Raw genomic sequence first — 19,766 nt, 5'->3', positions numbered from 1 at the left:
TCCAGGGGATATTCCTGACCCAGGGATTGAACCCAGATCTCCTGGATTACAGGTGGATTCTTTACTGTCTGATCCACCAGGGAAGCTGCTGCTCCTGCTACTAAGTCGCTTCAGTCGTGTCCGACTCTGTGCCACCCCATAGACAGCAAACCACCAGGCTCCCCCATCCCTGGGATTCTCCAGGCAAGAACACTGGAGTGGATTGCCATTTCCTTCTCCAATGGATGAAAGCGAAAAGTGAAAGTGAACTTGCTCAGTCGTGTCCGACTCTTAGCAATGCCATGGACTGCAGCCCACCAGGCTCCTCTGTCCATAGTTTTCCAGGCAAGAGTACTGGAGTGGGGTGCCATTGCCTTCTCCGACCAGGGAAGCTAGATGGGGCAATTATCCTGGATTATTCTGTATTATTCAGGAGGGTCCTCAATGACAACACCCGTGCCTTTAAAAGAGCGTGGCGATGGAGATGTGAAACAGCTAGCAGAGAAGAAGACAATGTGTGGCAGAGATTGGAATGATGACATCATGGTACCAGAAGTACCTGCAGCCCCCAGAAGCTGGAAGAAGCAGGAATCAGATTGTCCCTGAGAGCCTCCAGAGGGAGGGAGTGTGGTCTGCCAGCATCGTGATTTTGGCCCAGGGATACTGATTTTGGACTTCTGGCCTCCAGAACTGTGAGAAAGACTTTCCTTGGTGGTCTAGTGGATAATACTCTGTGCTCCCAATGCAGGGGACCTGGGTTCAGTCCCTGGTCAGGAAACTAAGATCCTACATACCATAACTATGCCTGGGTGCCTCAACCACTGAGACTGCACTCCACAACTAGAGAAGCCCATGTGCCAAACAAAGACCCAGCACAGCCAAAAAAAAAGATAATAATAATAAAGTCAGATGATTGTACAACTCAGTGAATACACTACAAACTACCGAACTATATTTTTAAAGTATAAATTCATAGTATCTCAATAAAGCTGTTCTTTAAAATAAATAAATAAACAAACCCCAACTTAAACAGCAGACACAGGAAACTAATACAACTAGAAAATCTAAAAGGTATGTCTGCAATTATCACTCCCTTTCCGGTGCCAAATCTACAAAAACCAAAGACCTCTGGACATCTTCACCAGCTTTCCCATTTAACATTTGAGCAAGCATCTTTTAATTTCATGGCTGCAGTCACCATATATCATTTAATTCTCATTTAATATTCACTCTGACCTGATGAAATACTTTGTTGTCCTCACATTAGAAGAAGGGACCTGAGATACAAAAAATTTAAGTAGCTTGCCCAAGGTTGTAAAGATGTTACAGGCTAGAGCTGGGATTTGGGTCCCAGTGTAGTCTGGCTTCAAACCAGTCACTAAGGGCAGCACTCTGCAGCCTCAAATTAGCAGATGTCTCAGGCTACTCAGAGCCTGTCCTACATCCACACACCAGTGTCCAGGCTCTCTCAGAATGGATCACTTTAGTTGGATTCACAAAGCCTTTACAGAACCCCTGCAGCCTGCTGGGCACTCTGCACATCCACCTGACCAGAGACAACCTGCTGTTCTTGTTCAAACACCAAACCATCTGAGGCAAGAAAATTTCCTAAATTTCATGCAATTTCAGAGTCAGACCCTATATCCGTGAGGATGATCTGAGTTCAGTTCAGTTCAGCTCAGTCGCTCAGTCGTGTCCGACTCCTTGTGACCCCATGAATCGCAGCACACCAGGCCTCCCTGTCCATCACCAACTCCCGGAGTTCACTCAGACTCACGTCCATCGGGTCAGTGATACCATCCAGCCATCTCATCCTCGGTCATCCCCTTCTCCTCCTGCCCCCAATCTCTCCCAGCATCAGAGTCTTTTCCAATGAGTTAACTCTTCGCATGAGGTGGCCAAAGTACTGGAGTTTCAGCTTCAGCATCATTCCTTCCAAAGAAATCCCAGGGTTGATCTCCTAAAGAATGGACTGGTTGGATCCCTTTGCAGTCCAAGGGACTCTCAAGAGTCTTCCCCAACACCACAGTTCAAACGCATCAATTCTTTGGCGCTCAGGCTTCTTCACAGTCCAACTCTCACATCCATACATGACCACAGGAAAAACCATAGCCTTGACTAGACGGACCTTAGTCGGCAAAGTAATGTCTCTGCTTTTGAATATACTATCCAGGTTGGTCATAACTTTTCTTCCAAGAAGTAAGCGTCTTTTAATTTCATGGCTGCAGTCACCATCTGCAGTGATTTTGGAGCCCCCCAAAATAAAGTCTGACACTGTTTCTACTGTTTCCCCATCTATTTCCAATCGGTTCTCATGGATGTGGTTAACTCAGAAGTTCTCTCTTATCAGGAGATTCATGAGGGAGCAATCATAGTAAGCAACAAAAAAAAAAAAAAAAAAAAAAAAAAAGAAAGAAAAAGAAAACAAAGAAAAATACCAATATACTATAGGGTGTATTGGTAAGGCAATTAAAACATTACTTTTACAGATTTTACTTGTTTATGGATTTTATTTAGTGATGTTTGTCAGCTTTTTTTTTTTAAGTTATTTTATTTTTGGATGCACTGGGCTTTTGTTGCTGTACGAGGGCTTTCTCTAGTTGCAGTGAGCAGGGGCTACTCTCTACTTGTGGCGTGTGGGCTTCTCATTGTGGTGGCTTCTTTTGTTGTGGAGCACAGTCTCCAGGTTCATGGGCTTCAGTATTTGTGGTGCACAGGCTTAGTTGACCCACAACATGTGGAATCTTCCCAGACCAGGGATTGAACCCATGTCCCCTACATTGGCAGGCAGATTCTCTACCACCGGACCACAGGGAAGTCTCTTGTTGGCTTTTTAAGTGTACAGTTTGTGGTGATTTATTTTTATTATTCTGATTAGTCACATTTGTATTTATTATTTTGCATGCTATTACATGGAAAAGGGGTCCTGTAAGTGTATAAACTTCAGCTCTCACAGATCCTGTATCTGCCTCTGTCATTGTGACCTTTAAACATGCACTAACTAATCAGACCCTTCATGAATTACTGATGGCAGAAGAAAGGTGGAAGAAACCAGACCTATGGGCTGCCAGGGGAGAGGGCTTGGAACTGACCTGGGACAGAGGCTCTCTGCCTCTGGTGTGAGTGAGCTGGCCCCACACTCTGCCTGGCCCCCATGCCTTACCTACACTATGATATTTTTTTTCCAGCAAGGCCAATTTAATGAACAAGCAGCTGTCATCACTTCAGAGCCTTCCCCCACCTGCTACCATGTCTCTTCTCTACCTCCTACAAGGCCTAAAGTTTCAGAATTATAGACACATTCCTTTGGGTTCAGAAAAACTTTTCAGTTTTCAAGCCAATGCTATTAAAATCAGTTTCACCGTGTGACAGTATTAAGTATCCCTTAGTCATGAGGCTTAGGAGATGCAGACTTAGCAGTTTTTGAACATCTACTATGTATCAGGCCTTATTTTGTGCACTATATCATGTCTGATCCCAGTCCACTCTCCAACAGAAGATGCTTAGAAGGGCCACCAAATACTGGGTGAAGAAGATTCCACAGAAATTAAGACACAAAAGCGTTAAATTGTAAATTAGGAGACAAGGGCTTAAAAACATTTCAGGCATTTCACAATCATGCCTTGATCAAGCCCTGCTTTTTATTGTTTTTCCCCAACTTCCATAAAATGCTTATTACTATTTTTCCCAATCACAGAGGGCAGGGCAGAATACGCTCTAGACTATGCAGGATACACACACACACAAAATAATCCCTAGGCAATGAAAGTATGTTCACTTAGCATAAGGAACATAATTGAAAATAAAAGCTAAATGACACCTGGATTTCAGCAAAGATCAGTTATCAAGGGAGAAATGGTTTTCAAGACAACTAGAACCAGACAGTTAAACATTAGCTTTCAATGGTTTGAAGTGTTTAGGTTTTGCAATGGTGTGGTTTGGAAGCTCTCCAGCACAAAAACTATTTTCTTTTAAGAGGAGAGTTCTCTGTAATATTTTCTTTCTGAAATGATGTGATCCTTAGTGACGTCTTATATGACCCAAACTTTAAATGAGTCCATTATTTAGCCGACCTCATTCTTACTAGGTTTTTACAGGTCAGCAATGAACTATCAACAGCTTCCTGATAATTAATCCTACTTATTCAAAGAACTGTTAGTCTGCTGTTCTTATCTACGGTAAAAGGAAGACTGTTAAAGGCACCAGACTTCCTCAGTGAATAAAACAAACCAAACTGAAATCTTGCAGAAAGGGCCAACATTGTGAGGTTTGAGAATGAAAAACCAGATTGAAAATGATGATGCTACCTTGTTCTCAAGTGCCTGATTTTCTGAAATTCTGTGGTTCGTCTGGCACAGGACTGGCTTTATAGCAGAGTCAGTGGCACAACTAGTGGGGCTGGGAGAGGCTCTCCGGGTGGCTTTACCAAAATGTATGGACATTCAGCACACGCAGTTAGTTACCTGGGTGGTCCAGTTTGAGAAGCAACAGGGCAGGCATCCCAAGTAGCAACTTGTCAAGTTCCCAGTGGAAGTTAATTTCCTACAATTAGAGACTCATTCCTTTGACTACAGATTCTTTAAGAGTCTACTATTAGAATATGACTACAGTCTTTGGTTGTCCCCTACCCCAAAGCCATGACAAGTGTCTGACAGGAGGAGGGGAGAGAGGCAGATTTTCACAACTGATGCAGAGGATCCTAGGAAGAAGAAAGGTGATGGAATAGTAAGCTTGCTATGGCAGAGGAAGTGGGGAGTTAAAGCTGCACTCATCTAGCAATTTGTAAATAGGTCGTTTGAACATATGGGTCTTAACATGTTCCTAGATTGTGGGTGTGTGTATATGTGTACGTAAAATGAAAAGGCTCACTATTAGATTCTGCCTCTCATCAGCACAGTACAGCAAAGTTCCTCAGGCAAGGGCATGATTTATAATTAAAGGATTTCTGCATTTGCTAATTGCCCATGGCATGTACCCTTTCTTTCCAAGGCAAGCTTCTGAATTTCAATGATGATTTATTATAAATCTATTTCTCATCAGGTTGGAGACTATCCCAAATAGCAGATTAAATTCAAGCTGCTCAAGCAGATATGGATAGACTTGTTTAGATGACCTTCTCTAAGAGAGGTCATTATAGCCTATATTAGGCAAAATGAAACATAAACATGGCATTTGATCCAAGGCACAATACATTTTTTTATCACTCACTATGGTGAAGTGGAGGAGGGCCTGGCAACCTGGAGGAGGGCATGGCAACCCACTTCAGTACTCTTGCCTGGAGAATCCACACGGACAGAGAAGCCTGGCAGGCTACAGTTCATGAGGTCGTAAAAAGTCGGACACGACTGAGTGACTAAATACAAGGTGATAATGCAAGTTTTTGAATATTTAGTTGTAGGGTGGTGACTTTGTACATTAAATCAAATGAAGGTCAGACTGCATTGTCAAGAAGCTCAACAAAACTAGTATCACCACCTCAGAAGAGCAAAGAAAGTCTCAGAAGAAATGAAGACTGAATAGACACAGAATTTAATATTTCCTTCCCTTCATGCTACTTTTTTGGTAGATATTCTGAACCCATTTATAAATGCCATCAGTGGTGATCCTTCAATGGAGAGATCCATCAATGATACAGAAAAGCAATGCCTAGCTGAAAGGTAAGAGAAAGACCTACTGGTGACCATTAGGTTATGCTCTAATTCTTCTTAAATGTAGTCTTTTAAAAAATGGCTGGTTATCTGTCACTTTTCTATTATCTATGATACAATCCTATTAAATTATCATTCTTCACAAGTTACTAGAAATAATTTCTTGAAGAATGGAATATAAATAAAGGAATGTAATGTTGTTGTATAGTCGCTAAGTCATGTCTGACTCTTTGCAACACTGTGGACTGTAGCCCGCCAAGCTCCTCTGTCCATCGGATTCCCCAGGCAAGAATCCTGGAGTGAGATGCCATTTCCTGCTTCAGGGGATCTTCATGACCCAGGGATCAAAACTTTGTCCCCTGCATTGGCAGGGGGATTCTTTACCACTGAGCCACCTGGGAAGCCCATAGGAATGCAATACTTAAAATATTTAACAGAATGCCCTCCTCTCTATTTCTGTCCTAAGTTGATCTCTTCCATCTCTATATATTTGAGGACATTTTTATGATGAAGACTCCTCTTTTGACTGCATCTACTAGTCCCTTGGACTGCAAGGAGATTCAACCAGTCCATTCTGAAGGAGATCAGCCCTGGGATTTCTTTGGAAGGAATGATGCTAAAGCTGAAACTCCAGTACTTTGGCCACCTCATGGGAAGAGTTGACTCATTGGAAAAGACTCTGATGCTGGGAGGGATTGGGGGCAGGAGGAGAAGGGGACGACAGAGGATGAGATGGCTGGATGGCATCACTGACTCAACGGACATGAGTCTGAGTGAACTCCGGGAGTTGGTGATGGACAGGGAGGCCTGGCGTGCTGCAGTTCATGGGGTTGCAGAGTCGGACATGACTGAGCAGCTGAACTGAACTGAACTGTCGCCATTTTGGTATTGACCAGGGGTTTCTTGGATCACTATTGTCGTTTAGTCATTAAGTCATGTCTGACTCTTTTGCAGCCCCATGGTCTGTAGCTCACAGGGCTCCTCTGTCCATAGAAATATCCAGGCAAGAGTACTGGAGTGGGCTATCATTTCCTTCCCTGGGGGATCTTCTCAACCCAGGAATTGAACCCATGTGTCTTGCATTGCAAGTGGATTCTTTATCACTGGGCCACCATGGAAGTCCCTTGGATCACCATTCATAGTGATAAACCCACTTTGTGGTACAATCCACTACTTGTGTATCTATAGGAATATGCATAAGAAACTGAGAGAAAATATCGTGATAAGATGGCCTCTGATATTTTCTATTGTACATCATTCTATTTCACTGATATTGCTGTCCAACACCACCAACATGATTGCGTAACCCACAGTTTGAGAGCAATTGTTGAAAGTAGCATCACCATTTGCCCAGATCTATGCAGCAGCCTATTAGTTGGCTTTCCTTTTTCTGTATTTCCTTCTTTGATTCCCTATTCCATAGACCAGTGAGGAGACTCTCAAAAGATAAATCAGAATATATAACTCCCCTGCACAACCCCTTCAGCGGCTTCTTGCCTTCATAGAAAAGTTCAGACTCTTCACCGTGGCCTATATGATAGAGCCCTTGACCTTCTCCAGCCTTATCTTATGACCTCTCTCCTTCCTCAATATATTCTGGCCCTCCATAACTTGTGTCTCCACCTCCAGGACCCCAGATTCTTGCTGCCTGTGTATAAGCCATTCCAGCCGCCAGGAACACTCATTCCCCAACTCCTCCTGGCTAGCCATTGCTTATCCTTTAATTCTTAATTATCTTCTCTACAGAGAGCCCTTTCTTTACCACCTTTGTTGGAATCAATCACTCCTTCTTAAAACCTATTTCAGCCTATTGTTTGAACATATACCACATTAGAAAAATCAGGAAAAAAAATATGACAGCTAAAACAATCTGATTAACACATAGGATGGGGTGGTGGGAGGAGGACCCAGAGAAGAAAATTGCATAGCATTTGGGGGCTGGTTCACAGTCATCCTAGGATCAAGAATTTGGAGTTTGGAAATGTGATTTTATGTGAAGCATCTTGACTTTTAATTTTAGTTTAGTACAGAATCACATTAATTTTGAAAAAGCTACTTGTCTCTATTTTACCAGAAGAATGAAGGAAAGGAAGGATGTAGTTATACGTAGACCAACAATTTAAAGAGAAGCTGTCAGGTCACAGAATTGGCGATGACAGAGGAAATCAGAGTGACAGACTGAACAGAAAGACAGAGCTTAGGTAAATGGGTCAGCGGCTGCTGCTAGAACCAGCTCCTGCCAGCTAGCTGTTCTTGAGATGTCTTCTTGGCTCAGAACTTAATTCAAGGGTTTCATGTTGTGTTTTAATAAGGAAGATGTTTCCATCCTTGAAACATCTCTTCCCTAACTTTGGAGATCCTTCCTGTTACAGAGATCATAGGTAACCTGGCAGTTTAGCACATTGGCAGTCCTGTTGAAGAGGCACTGTAAGCTTAGTCCATTTGAAGGCAAAAGGAGAAGGGGGTGGCAGAGGATGAGACGGTTAGGCGGCATCACTGACTCAATGGACATGAATTTGAGAAAACTCTGGGAGGGAGTGGAGGACAGATGATCCTGGTATGCTACAGTCCATGTGGTCACAAAGAGTCAGACATGACTGAGTGACTGAACAGCAACAACAAAACTTAGTCCTGGGGTCTAACAGTCCCCATCTCTAACCCAGCAGTTCCAGATGTACAAGCAGGCTTTGTACATGGGGTCACCCCTCACCAGCAGCCAGCTGGAGGATGGATATACCTATTTAGGAGTCCAGGTTGGAATCAGATACATTTACCTGGGCCTCAAGGTAGACACCCTGAGAGAGAATTCCCTGAAGCCAGAGATTGGGAGCATCATCTGAACCTCCCAGGGCCTGATGCCCAGGAGAGCACCATGGGTCTCCCTCTGCCACTGCAGGCTTCTGCTCCTAAGCATTAGGTCCCATCCAGCTCATGTGGAAGAGTAAGTCTGCAAAGTACCAGGCATGCTCGGAGAAATATCATCATGCATCTCATCTCATATTGCCCAGTCTACCCTTCCAGTTTGGCCTGCCATCATACTCTTACATTTATTTGTTTCCAGCTCAGCATTGGGGGATTGTCATCAGTTCAGTTCAGTCGCTCAGTTGTGTCCGACTCTTTGCAACCCCATGAATTGCAGCATGCCAGGCCTCCCTGTCCATCATCAACTCCCAGAGTTCACTCAGACTCACGACCATCGAGTCCGTGATGCCATCCAGCCATCTCATCCTCTGTCGTCCCCTTCACCTCCTGCCCCAATCCCTCCCAGCATCAGAGTTTTTTCCAATGAGTCAGCTCTTCGCATGAGGTGGCCAAAGTACTGGAGTTTCAGTTTTAGCATCATTCCTTCCAAAGAAATCCCAGGGCTTATCTCCTTCAGAACGGACTGGTTGAATCTCCTTGCAGTCCAAGGGACTCTCAAGAGTCTTCTCCAACACCAGTGTTCAAACGCATCAATTCTTCAGCGCTCAGCCTTCTTCACAGTCCAACTCTCACATCCATATATGACCACTGGAAAAACCATAGCCTTGACTAGACAGAACTTTGTTGGCAATAGATGTCTCCAAATCTATGATATAAATGTATATGTGCTGTGGGTGTCATATCTTTCTGGGCCCCTATAATTCCTCAACAGAAATTTATGTTAACTCTTTTATTCCTCCCTGCACCCTCTGAGGTTCAGCCCTGGATAGAGTTTACCAGCGCGGCCGGTGGTGCTTCTAGTTGCTAAATCATATCTGACTCTTGCAACTGCCATGGACTGCAGCCTGTCAGGCTTCCCTGTCTGTGGGATTTCCCAGGCAAGAATACTGGAGTGGGTTGTCATATCTTTCTTCAGAGGATCTTCCCAACCCAGGGATCAAACCCACATTTCCTGCATTGCTGGCTAATTCTTTCCTGCTGAACCACCAGGGAAGCCCATAGCCACATCAAATGAAGCATGGGCTGCTTCTGAAGGGATTAATTGTTTCTGAGAGTTCTCATTAAAAAAAAAAAAAATCCGTGTTGAGAACAAGTACAAATATCCATCCCCAGGGTTCCTGTGTCTGACCCTCAACCTCCTGATTTAATCACTTCATTTTAGAATAATGCACTTGGCTATTTCTATATCAGCCACTGACTTTTCCCAAGGAATGAATAACAAGGAAGATGTGACATTAACTAAGGCAGCCTTGCTGAAAGGTTAAAGGAACACAGACAGCTGATCTCCAGGATCTCTGGACCTTTGGAACAAATGCTGTTTCTCCCTAGGGCCAAGATGCTTTGAATTAAAATTTATTAAAAACAAAATGAACTGGCTATTTTTGGACTAGAATTTGACCTATTACCTAAATCCAGATTGAAAATGCTTTGTGAAGTTCTGTTGTAAGAGCAGCCATTTCTGTTTCTTCCCCTCTCTTTCATTCTTTCTTTTTCCTTCTATTATATATTATATCCTAAGTGAACAATGCAAAGAAATAGAGGAAAACAATAAAATTGGAAAGACTAGAGGTCTCTTCAAGAAAATTAGAGAACCAAGGGAACATTTCATGCAAAGTTGGGCACAATAAAGGACAGAAATGGTATGGACCTAACAGAAGCAGAAGATATTAAGAAGAGGTGTCAAGAATACACAGAAGAACTATAAGAAAAATGATCTTAATGACCCAGATAACCACAATGGTGTGGTTACTCACCTACAGCCAGACATCTTGGAGTGCAAAGTCAAGTGGGCCTTAGGAAATTACTACGAACAAAGCTAGTGGTGGTGATGGAATTCCAGTTGAGCTATTTCAAATCCTAAAAGATGATGCTGTGAAAGTGCTGCACTCAATATGCCAGCAAATTTGGAAAACTCAGCAGTGGCCACAGGACTGGAAAAGGTCAGCTTTCATTACAGTCCCAAAGAAGGGCAATGCCAAAGAATGTTCAAACTACTGCACAATTGTGCTCTTTTCACAGGCTAGCAAAGTAATGCTCAAAATTCTCTAAGCTAGGCTTCAATAGTACATGAACCAAGAACTTCTAGATGTTCAAGCTGGATTTAGGAAAGGCAGAGGAACTAGAGATCAAAGTGCCAACATCTGTTGGATTATAGAAAAAGCAAAAGAATTCCAGAAAAACATCTACTTCTGCTTCATTGACTACACTAAAGCCTTTGATTGTGTGGATCATAATAAACTGTGGAAAATTCTTAAAGATATGAAAATACCAGACCACCTTACCTACCTCCCGAGAAACTTGTATGCAGGTCAAGAAGCAACAGTTAGAACCAGACATGGAACAACAGACTGGATCAAAACTGAGAAAAGGAGTACATCAAGGCTGTATATTGTCATTCTGCTTATTTAACTTATATACAGAGTACATCAAGCAAAATGTTGGGCTGTATGAAGAACAAGTTGGAATTAAAATTGGCGGGAGAAATATAAATAACCTGAGATATGCACATCACACCACCCTTATGGCAGAAAGTAAAAAGGAACTGATAAGCCTCTTGATGAAAGTAAAAGAGGAGAGTGAAAAAGCTGGCTAAAAACTGAATATTCAAAAAAATGAAGATCATGGCATCTGTTCCCATCACTTCATGGCAAATAGATGGGGAAGCAATGGAAACAGTGACACTTTATTTTCTTGCACTCCAAAATCACTGGACATGTTGACTGCAGCTATGAAATTAAAAGATGCTTGCTCCTTGGAGGAAAAGCTATGAGAAATTTAGACAGCATATTAGATAGCAGAGACATTACTTTGTCAACAAAGATCTGTATAGTCACTGCTACTGCTACTGCTAAGTCGCTTCAGTCGTGTCCGACTCTGTGCGACCCCATAGATGGCAGCCCACCAGGCTCCCCCATCCCTGGGATTCTCCAGGCAAGAACACTGGAGTGGGTTGCCATTTCCTTCTCCAATGCATGAAAGTGAAAAGTGAAAGTGAAGTTGCTCAGTCGTGTCTGACTTCGTGACCCCATGGATTGCAGCCTATCAGGCTCCATCCATGAGATTTTCCAGGCGAGAGTACTGGAGTGGGGTGCTGTTGCCTTCTCCACTGTATAGTCAAAGCTATGGTTTTTCCAGTAGTCATATATGGATGTGATACTTGGACCATAAAGGAGGCTGAGCACTGAAGAAAAGATGTTTTTGAACTGTGGCGTTGGAGAAGACTGTTGAGAGTCTCTTGGACTGCAAGGAGAGCTAAACCAGTCAATCCTGAAGTAAATTAGTCCTGAATGTTCATTGGAGGGACTGATGCTGACTGAAGCTGAAGTTCTAATACTTTGGCCACCTGATGCAAAGAACTGACTCATTATAAAAGACCCTGATGCTGGGAAAGATTGAAGGCAGGAGGAGAAGGGGATGACAGAGGAAGAGATGTGTGGATGGCATCACTGACTCAATGGACATGTTTGAGCAAGCTCCAGGAGATGGTGAAGGACAGGGAAGCCTGGCATGCTGCAGTCTACAGGGTCACGAAGAGTTGGACATGACTGAGCTGCTGAACGACAACGTGTAATATCTTATTCTTGAATAATGTAACAGATACGAAATATAGGAAACCTCTGGGAATTCAACAGAATTTTTGTAATTATGCAGATGATCCACTGACAGCAGTAACAAAAAACAGACTTCAACTGACAAGAACTGTCTGCAGAGGATGATCAAGTCAGAAATTTGACTGTTTCATGTGTTTGAATAACATAATCTGACACAGATGCTGAACCAACTTATGCTATAATGATATCATATTTGATATTTTTACTTAGTTGTACTCAAAGTTCCTTTTCTCAGTGCTATTATATATAGTAAAATATGATGCAGGTATTTATTAGCCAAAACTGGATTTAAGAAAACAAAGCGGGATTAGCCCCAAATGAGAGCAAATTAGACGAAGGCCAAAGATGAACAGAACCTTATGGATAGCTATAAAGTCACAGCAAGAGACTAAAACTGGGGATCCCTGCATTTAAGAAGACTACTGTGCTGTTTAGTGAGATACCACATTTTTCCACAGGCTTTGGGAGAATAACATTTCAATTTTTCAGACCTGATATTTGTGGTCAGTGCTTCAACTAGGTGTATCAGTTCAGTTCAATTCAGTTCAGTCGCTCAGTCGTGTCTGACTCTTTGCGACCCCATGAATCGCAGCATGCCAGGCCTCCCTGTCCATCACCATCTCCCGGAGTTCACTCAGACTCGTGTCCATTGAGTCAGTGATGCCATCCAGCCATCTCATCCTCTGTCGTCCCCTTCTCCTCCTGCCCTCAATCCCTCCCAGCATCAAAGTGTTTTCCAATGAGTCAACTCTTCCCATGAGGTGGCCAAAGTACTGGAGTTTCAGCTTTAGCATCATTCCTTCCAAAGAAATCCCAGGGCTTATCTCCTTCAGAATGGACTGGTTGGATCTCCTTGCAGTCCAATAAGAGCCTTTAAATGGGAAAGTATGGTGATATCTCTATGGGTTTGTGAATATTGAACTTCTGAGTCACCTATATTTCATTTTTGCAATAACTTCACAATGGCCAACAGATGATATGATATATAGCTATCAGAGAAAAATGAACTGAAGGCATAATTAGAATCCTGTATGGTAGAAGGATGACCATTTTAGGATTGTTGAAGTACATTTACATTTCATATTGTTGAAGAACTAAACAGATTTAAAATACACTGTCCCTTTTTCCTCATAAGCATATTCATATTTTAAGACCACATACTTTTAAAAATTTGAGCTATATAGTCACTATAGTTAAATATCCTAATAAAATAATAAGGATAAAAGTTCTTATTGAAAAACTTACTACTATAAAATTTGAATAAGTAGTAACATAACATCCTCATACAATTAAACGTAATATTTTAAACTTTATGGCTTGTGTATGAAAGCACAATTTGAAATCTAAAGCTGATTATACTTCATAAATTATTTGATTTAAAAACAGAACAGTGGTGGAAACTTCTAAAGTATTCCCAGAAGCATTGAAAAATAAACAAGAGAAAAGTTAAATCAACAAAAAAAACAAAAAACCCTCATTAATCATACATAATAGGGACTTCAGAAAAATGAGTCAACAGATGATCATAAAATTTGAAACTATTTCATAATAGCATTGACAGTTATTAAAAGTTTATTAAAAGTTTAAGGTTTAGCATATTCCAACTGAAAACGTTATCTTCCTAAGTAAAGAACTTTTACTAGACACATTGAACTTATTTAGGCTATTTAATCTAGGTTATTTGCCAGGTTTTTAGGTAACCATAGTGATCAGACTTAAAGGATTTAGGTTAATAGCAGCTGATAGCACTAGATTGATTCAATAGCCATTTATCTGTACTAATGAATAGGGAATGAGAACGGATTTGTGAAAGAATCAACATCTAGAGAAAAAATTAGAGAGATATAAGTACATGTGTATACCCACAGGTTTACTTCCCACTGTGCTATTGTTACCAACCCCCTCCGCAACACACACACACACACACACACACACACACACTCGAAATCCAGGGATTGCTCACTGCACGGGGATTTAAGAGGAGCCGAAGGCTCAGACTACCCAGGTTTTACTGCAGCTTAAAATGCATTTTGCAAAGCCTCTGGTTAATTTGATCAATGCCGGCATTCCAAATCAATAATGCAAGTTCCAGAGTAAATGTTTTGATGAAATTGATCGTTAATTAAATTTAGAAGACAACTAAAATTTCCATTGTGCTCTATTAAACACAAGAAGTTTAACCAGACATCTGGCTGTTTAATATCATGCAGATAAAATATCTAAATAATTAGCTTGTTTTTCAATTTTTTGTTCCAAATGTTTGCTATGTTTAGACACAAAGTGGATTAAGAATTAGTCATGATAATTCAATTTCTTTGATTTATGAAGAAGGTGTGACTCAAAATAATGACATACCCAATATGCAAAGGATAATTATTTTTCATGTCAGAAATATTTAAAAGGCATTTAAAAGGCATCTCTGCACTTGTTCTAGGGTTATAACATATAATATAAAATAGAAAACATTGCAGTGTACAATAATACAGAATCATAATGTTACAGGAAAATTTAAAATGAAATATGACCATTCTTATATTTTTAGGATTATTCATTTTATTTTTTTAACAAATGAATTAAAAATATAGGTGTGTTACTTTGGTCATGAAATGGACTAACCTTGCAGGAGTATCCGTTGCTCCAGAGTTCAAAGTGCCTGGTCATGTACATGCCCATGACCGCTGACTTCCTCAACAGGTCCTGTAATCCAATGAAGAACAGAGGTAATGTTCCAAGACATGTCAGGAGTCGAAGATTAGAGTAAACCAAACAAGTTACAAGTGCTCACAAGGGGAATCTATTTTTAACACACAGCAAAGTCACATATTTCTGGTCAGTGCAAGTATGTTAAATTATTGCTCACAGAGAACTCACATTGAGTAGATGGAGAGAGTAAGGTTACCAAATTAGTGCCAATGGAGGGCAAAATAAATAACTTCAGAATTTTAATGGAAACTAGGGAGCGGTTGTGGGACAAATTATCTCAGGTGCCATTATTTTTTTTCTGTTTCAATACTGTAAAATGACTTTCTGATAGGAAGAACACATGTACACCCATGGATGATTCATGTGAATGTATGGCAAAAACCACCACAATACTGTAAAGTAATTAGCCTCCAATTAAAATGCTGCTGCTGCTGCTGCTAAGTTGCCTCAGTCGTGTCCGACTCTGTACGACCCCATAGACGGCAGCCCATCAGGCTCCCCCGTCCCTGGGATTCTCCAGGCAAGGACACTGGAGTGGATTGCCATTTCCTTTTCCAATGGATGAAAGTGAAAAGTGAAAGTGAAGTCACTCGGTCGTGTCCAACTCTTAGCGACCCCATGGACTTCAGCCTACCAGGCTCCTCCATCCATGGGATTTTCTAGGCAAGAGTGCCGGAGTGGGGTGCCATTGCCTAAAATAAATTAAAAAAAAAGAGTGTCACTTCTTTTATGCTAAACAATGACCTTATTGAGTAACTACAAATTTCAAAACCTGAAGGGCAGTTCAATTGCCCTTTGGAGATATCTTATCTAAACTGTGGGTACTTAATTATGTGTTAGCATGAACTCCCTTTTAATGTCCAGGACTCTGGCTGGAGCTGTGGCTTCTCAGAAATCGATCTCCAGTCAGAAGCTTCCATGGTTCAAATATTAATAACTTTGATAGCTCTTATTTTCTACCCCCTATACTATCTCAGGTAATGATTCTTTTGTTTTTTTTTAGAAAGTTAAACTTGAATCTTTTATTCCATATTGCTAAAATATACCCAAATGTCTTAGTGCTTAGAGTCTGCAGCTAGTTTTCCCATTCACATTTTACGTAAGGAGCCAGCATTTTCAAGGTGGTCAAATTTATCTTCCTAGAATCTGGTTTGAACAGTTTTTAAGAAGCCTGTCTATAAAAATGTTTATCACCCTAGTAGCTTTCAGGGAAAAAACCTTCATTTTAAATATTATTTGTTGTGTTACTATCTGTTGTGTTCAGTTTCTCAGACTTTCCAAGACTCAGAAATGTGCTTTTTGGTTGCTTACAATTTTCCATAGTAATTTCTCCCAATCAGGATAGCATTAATCGTACTATTTTATTTCCCTCCCCATTCCACCCCTCTAGGTTGATACAGAAACCCTGTTTGAGTTCCCTGAATCATACAGCAAATTCCCCATTGGCTATCTATTCAATTATACTGTTTGTTTCTTTCTTTGCAGCAGATAATTTTGAGGTAAGGAAGGAAATTAAGAGGAAAAGATTTTAACAAAGAAAGTGATGGTAGAAATGTTTTAAAAACTCTTTTAAACAAGGAGGTATATGCATTACTGAATCAGTGTATGGTCTAAGCATGTGAACAAATATACTTTTTGTAACTGCTTAAATTCACATGGTAACTACATAATTTCTGAATTTGGCATATCAAAATGGTGCTGGTAAAATGGATATACACCATGTTTAATTATGTCCAAAATGTTGAAAGATCATATAAATCAATGATCAGTGACCAATATGTTAACATATGTGTACAAAGTAAGAGTTGGCTAAAAATATATCAGAATGAGCTGATAGACCCACAGAAGACAGTTTTCTCTCTCTCTCTCTCTCTCTTTCTCTCTCTCTTTTCACAAGATACATGCATATTTTGGCCAAATTCCTTTTAGAAAATAATTTGTTATATAATGCATCCTTTTAGAATATAATTCATTATATTCCCACCTTGTACCTTTCTCAAAGCTTTATAAGCACCACAAGTAAACATCCACATTTTCTTCAGAGAAGTTAAACTGTCTTCTAGTACAAACTTGCAGAAGGACAAACTTGTAATATAAATATGACTTTGGGGAAAAAGCAGTTTACTTATTCATATTTGGTAGGTTTTGAAAATACATGTGTATTTCTAGTTTACATTTTGCCAAATGAATGTGACTTTTGAATGTCTCTTTTGTTTGGAGAAAAGAAAACAGTCTGGTCCATGGGACTTGCAACATTGAAACAGCAAGCGTTTCACCAAGATGTCAAAACAGGAAGAACTTCAGGCATAATCAGCACTGATAGTAGCACAAGAAAATACTGGCTTGTCTTTCTGATGAAGAACTCTATTAAAGGATGATCTGCGTTGAGTTTGATTTTAAGAGTGATGACATAGGACCGTGTTGCTTGCATACTGAATTTCCAAAGCTCAGTGATCTCTGACTGTGCAAAGAACTGTTTTTATGTGGTCATATATGTCAAATAAATACTCTTAAAAATAACTTTAGGAAATGACACTTAGGAGATGCTCAACAGTTTTTGTAAGATGTTCACAGGTGAGAATGTAGTCCATACAAACGACGCTCTTTGTGGCTAGAGGTTCCCTTCAAACTGAACAATTTGTTACTGATCACTGAAATATACTCACAGATATTTGAGTGTATGAAAGATTAAACCATGTGGTCCTGAGAAAGGGATGCTGGTCCATGACTGAAAGAAACTGAGTCTCATTTTAACTTTTCCAGAATTAGAGAAGTAAACCTGCGAATTTCTTGCACTGCACATTGGCCAGAATAATGTTGAAGATAAAATGAAATAAAACAGGAAACAAGTGTTGAAAAGTTTGAATTTATAGAAGTTAATCTGTTGATTGCTAACAACTATATAGGTAATAAGATGCTGGGCTGTTATTCTCAAGACTAGAAGCTGTGTGATTTAGGATGTCTCTGGCCTTTGATAGGCCTTGAATAAATCTTTATTTCCCTGAAGAAACAAGAGGAGAGTCATTTCACAAGCAGCATTCCCTGGGAAAACAGGTAACGTATTGACTAATTTACCAGGAGTTTTAATTTTCACATGAAGCCTGATTGGCTGCTGTTGTACTAATAGCTGGACGACAGAAAGCTCTTGTTTGCCCTGCAATGTGGACTTCTCTGTGGACATGGCTGCAGAAGGACGCCTGTCTGTCCTCCATGGCCTCAGGAACCACTCTGCCCTAGGAAGGTGGTGAATGGCAAGAGTGCGGGGAGTGGCCCCAAAATCTTCACATTCCACTGCTCTGGCCCAGGGTAGGGGTGAGGGGACAAGGTATTTCTGCAGGGTTCTGTCACTTTTGGTGGAAAGGGCAGGGGTAGGGGAAGGTGGATAATCCATGGAGAGGGTGGAGAGAGCTGGTGTGAAAAGATGAAGAGCAAGACAAAAATCTGGGGAGAGAGAGGAACTAGGCCTCACTGCTGTGTTCTAAGCAACGTTTGGATGTGAGCGTGGGGGAATGATTGCATATTCATTTGCTGCTTATCTTCTGAAACCATTCCTGAAAAGACAGGAAGCAGACAAAGCAAAATGGGAAGGGTAGCAAGACTACTAAGTGAACTTGGGGCAGACTGTGACCCTCCCCACCCTGTTTCTGTGTGTGGGGGGGGGGTTTTCTGAAAGCCTCTTTGGAAGGCTGCTAACTTTCTGGATCCCCCAGTCAGGGAGGCAGGCCTTTCTGACTGAGGAAGAAACTCTCATCCACCCAGGCAGGTGCATTCTGACCTCAGCAGCTGTTTCAGGACAAAACACCTTGGTCTTCGATGTTCTATACAATCTGAACATATAGAATTTGGAAAGAAAGTAGGAGCAGAGGACAGTTCCAGTTCAGTTTTAGGCCTAAAAGGAAAATGAAATGACAGGGGGAAGGAAGGCTCCTAGAGGAAAAGCTGCAGAGAGCACCCACAGGAGTGGATGTGAACCGAGGCTCTGCCACTTCTGTCAGTTCCTTAACCTTCCTCTGCCTCATCTCCCCTGTCTGGAAAACAGGGATGTGATATGTAGAGCTCTGATATGTGGAGAAAGTTTAAAAGAAATGGTGTCTATAAAATACTGAGCAGTGTCTGAGCACATTATAACCAACTTAATAACATTAAGTACTCTCCAGGCCAAAATGGAATTTCTTATTTTGCTAAGTCCAGAGTGACTGTCACTTTTAAATCCAGGTTAACTAGTCATAAGTGTTTCTTTTTTCCTCTAAGAACTACAGATACAGACATATAGCATTATATTGACATAGATCTTCCTCCCCTTTAAGATGAGAAAAAGTAAATTATTTACCAAAAAGCTACAGAAATTAAAGCCTATTTAAAGCCTAGTATACAGACATGTATACGGCAACTCTGCACATAAATTTAATCCAAGGATAACTGTGTGGAGAGGTGATCTTGGCAATGAATATGTTTGGAGAGTGGGGACTTTCTCATTTGATAATTAGTTTGGTTTCTAGGGGAAAAAACATACTTGCAATTGCAAAATTTGCAATTTCATGTAAGGATGAACCTTTTCTTTTCCAGAATGTAAATATCATCTCAGTTTGAAGACAGGGAGAACAGGGACAAAGAACAACAGATGCTTTCATTCGACAATATATGTCAAGTGGCCACTATGAATCAGGCCCATATGAATCCAGTCAAACACTATGCAGTGTTGCCAAAAGTAAGAGATCCCAGATGTAATAGCGCAGGAGGTGGCGGGTCTGGATTACTGGGATTAGGAAGGGTGCTAGCAAGGGAGAACCCAGATGGGGAGGGTTAACACTTTGTTAGAGGGTCAGGGAAGTGGCAGCCATAAAGCCCTGGAGACTTGGGAGAAGGTGTCTTGCCCCACTGCCCCTGGGACTGACCCTTCTCC

This window comes from Capra hircus, chromosome 9 (assembly GCF_001704415.2).
Source record: "Capra hircus breed San Clemente chromosome 9, ASM170441v1, whole genome shotgun sequence".
Classification (NCBI taxonomy): Eukaryota; Metazoa; Chordata; class Mammalia; order Artiodactyla; family Bovidae; genus Capra; species Capra hircus.
The sequence above is the reverse complement of the archived record's forward strand: the minus strand, read 5'-3'. Positions refer to the sequence as shown.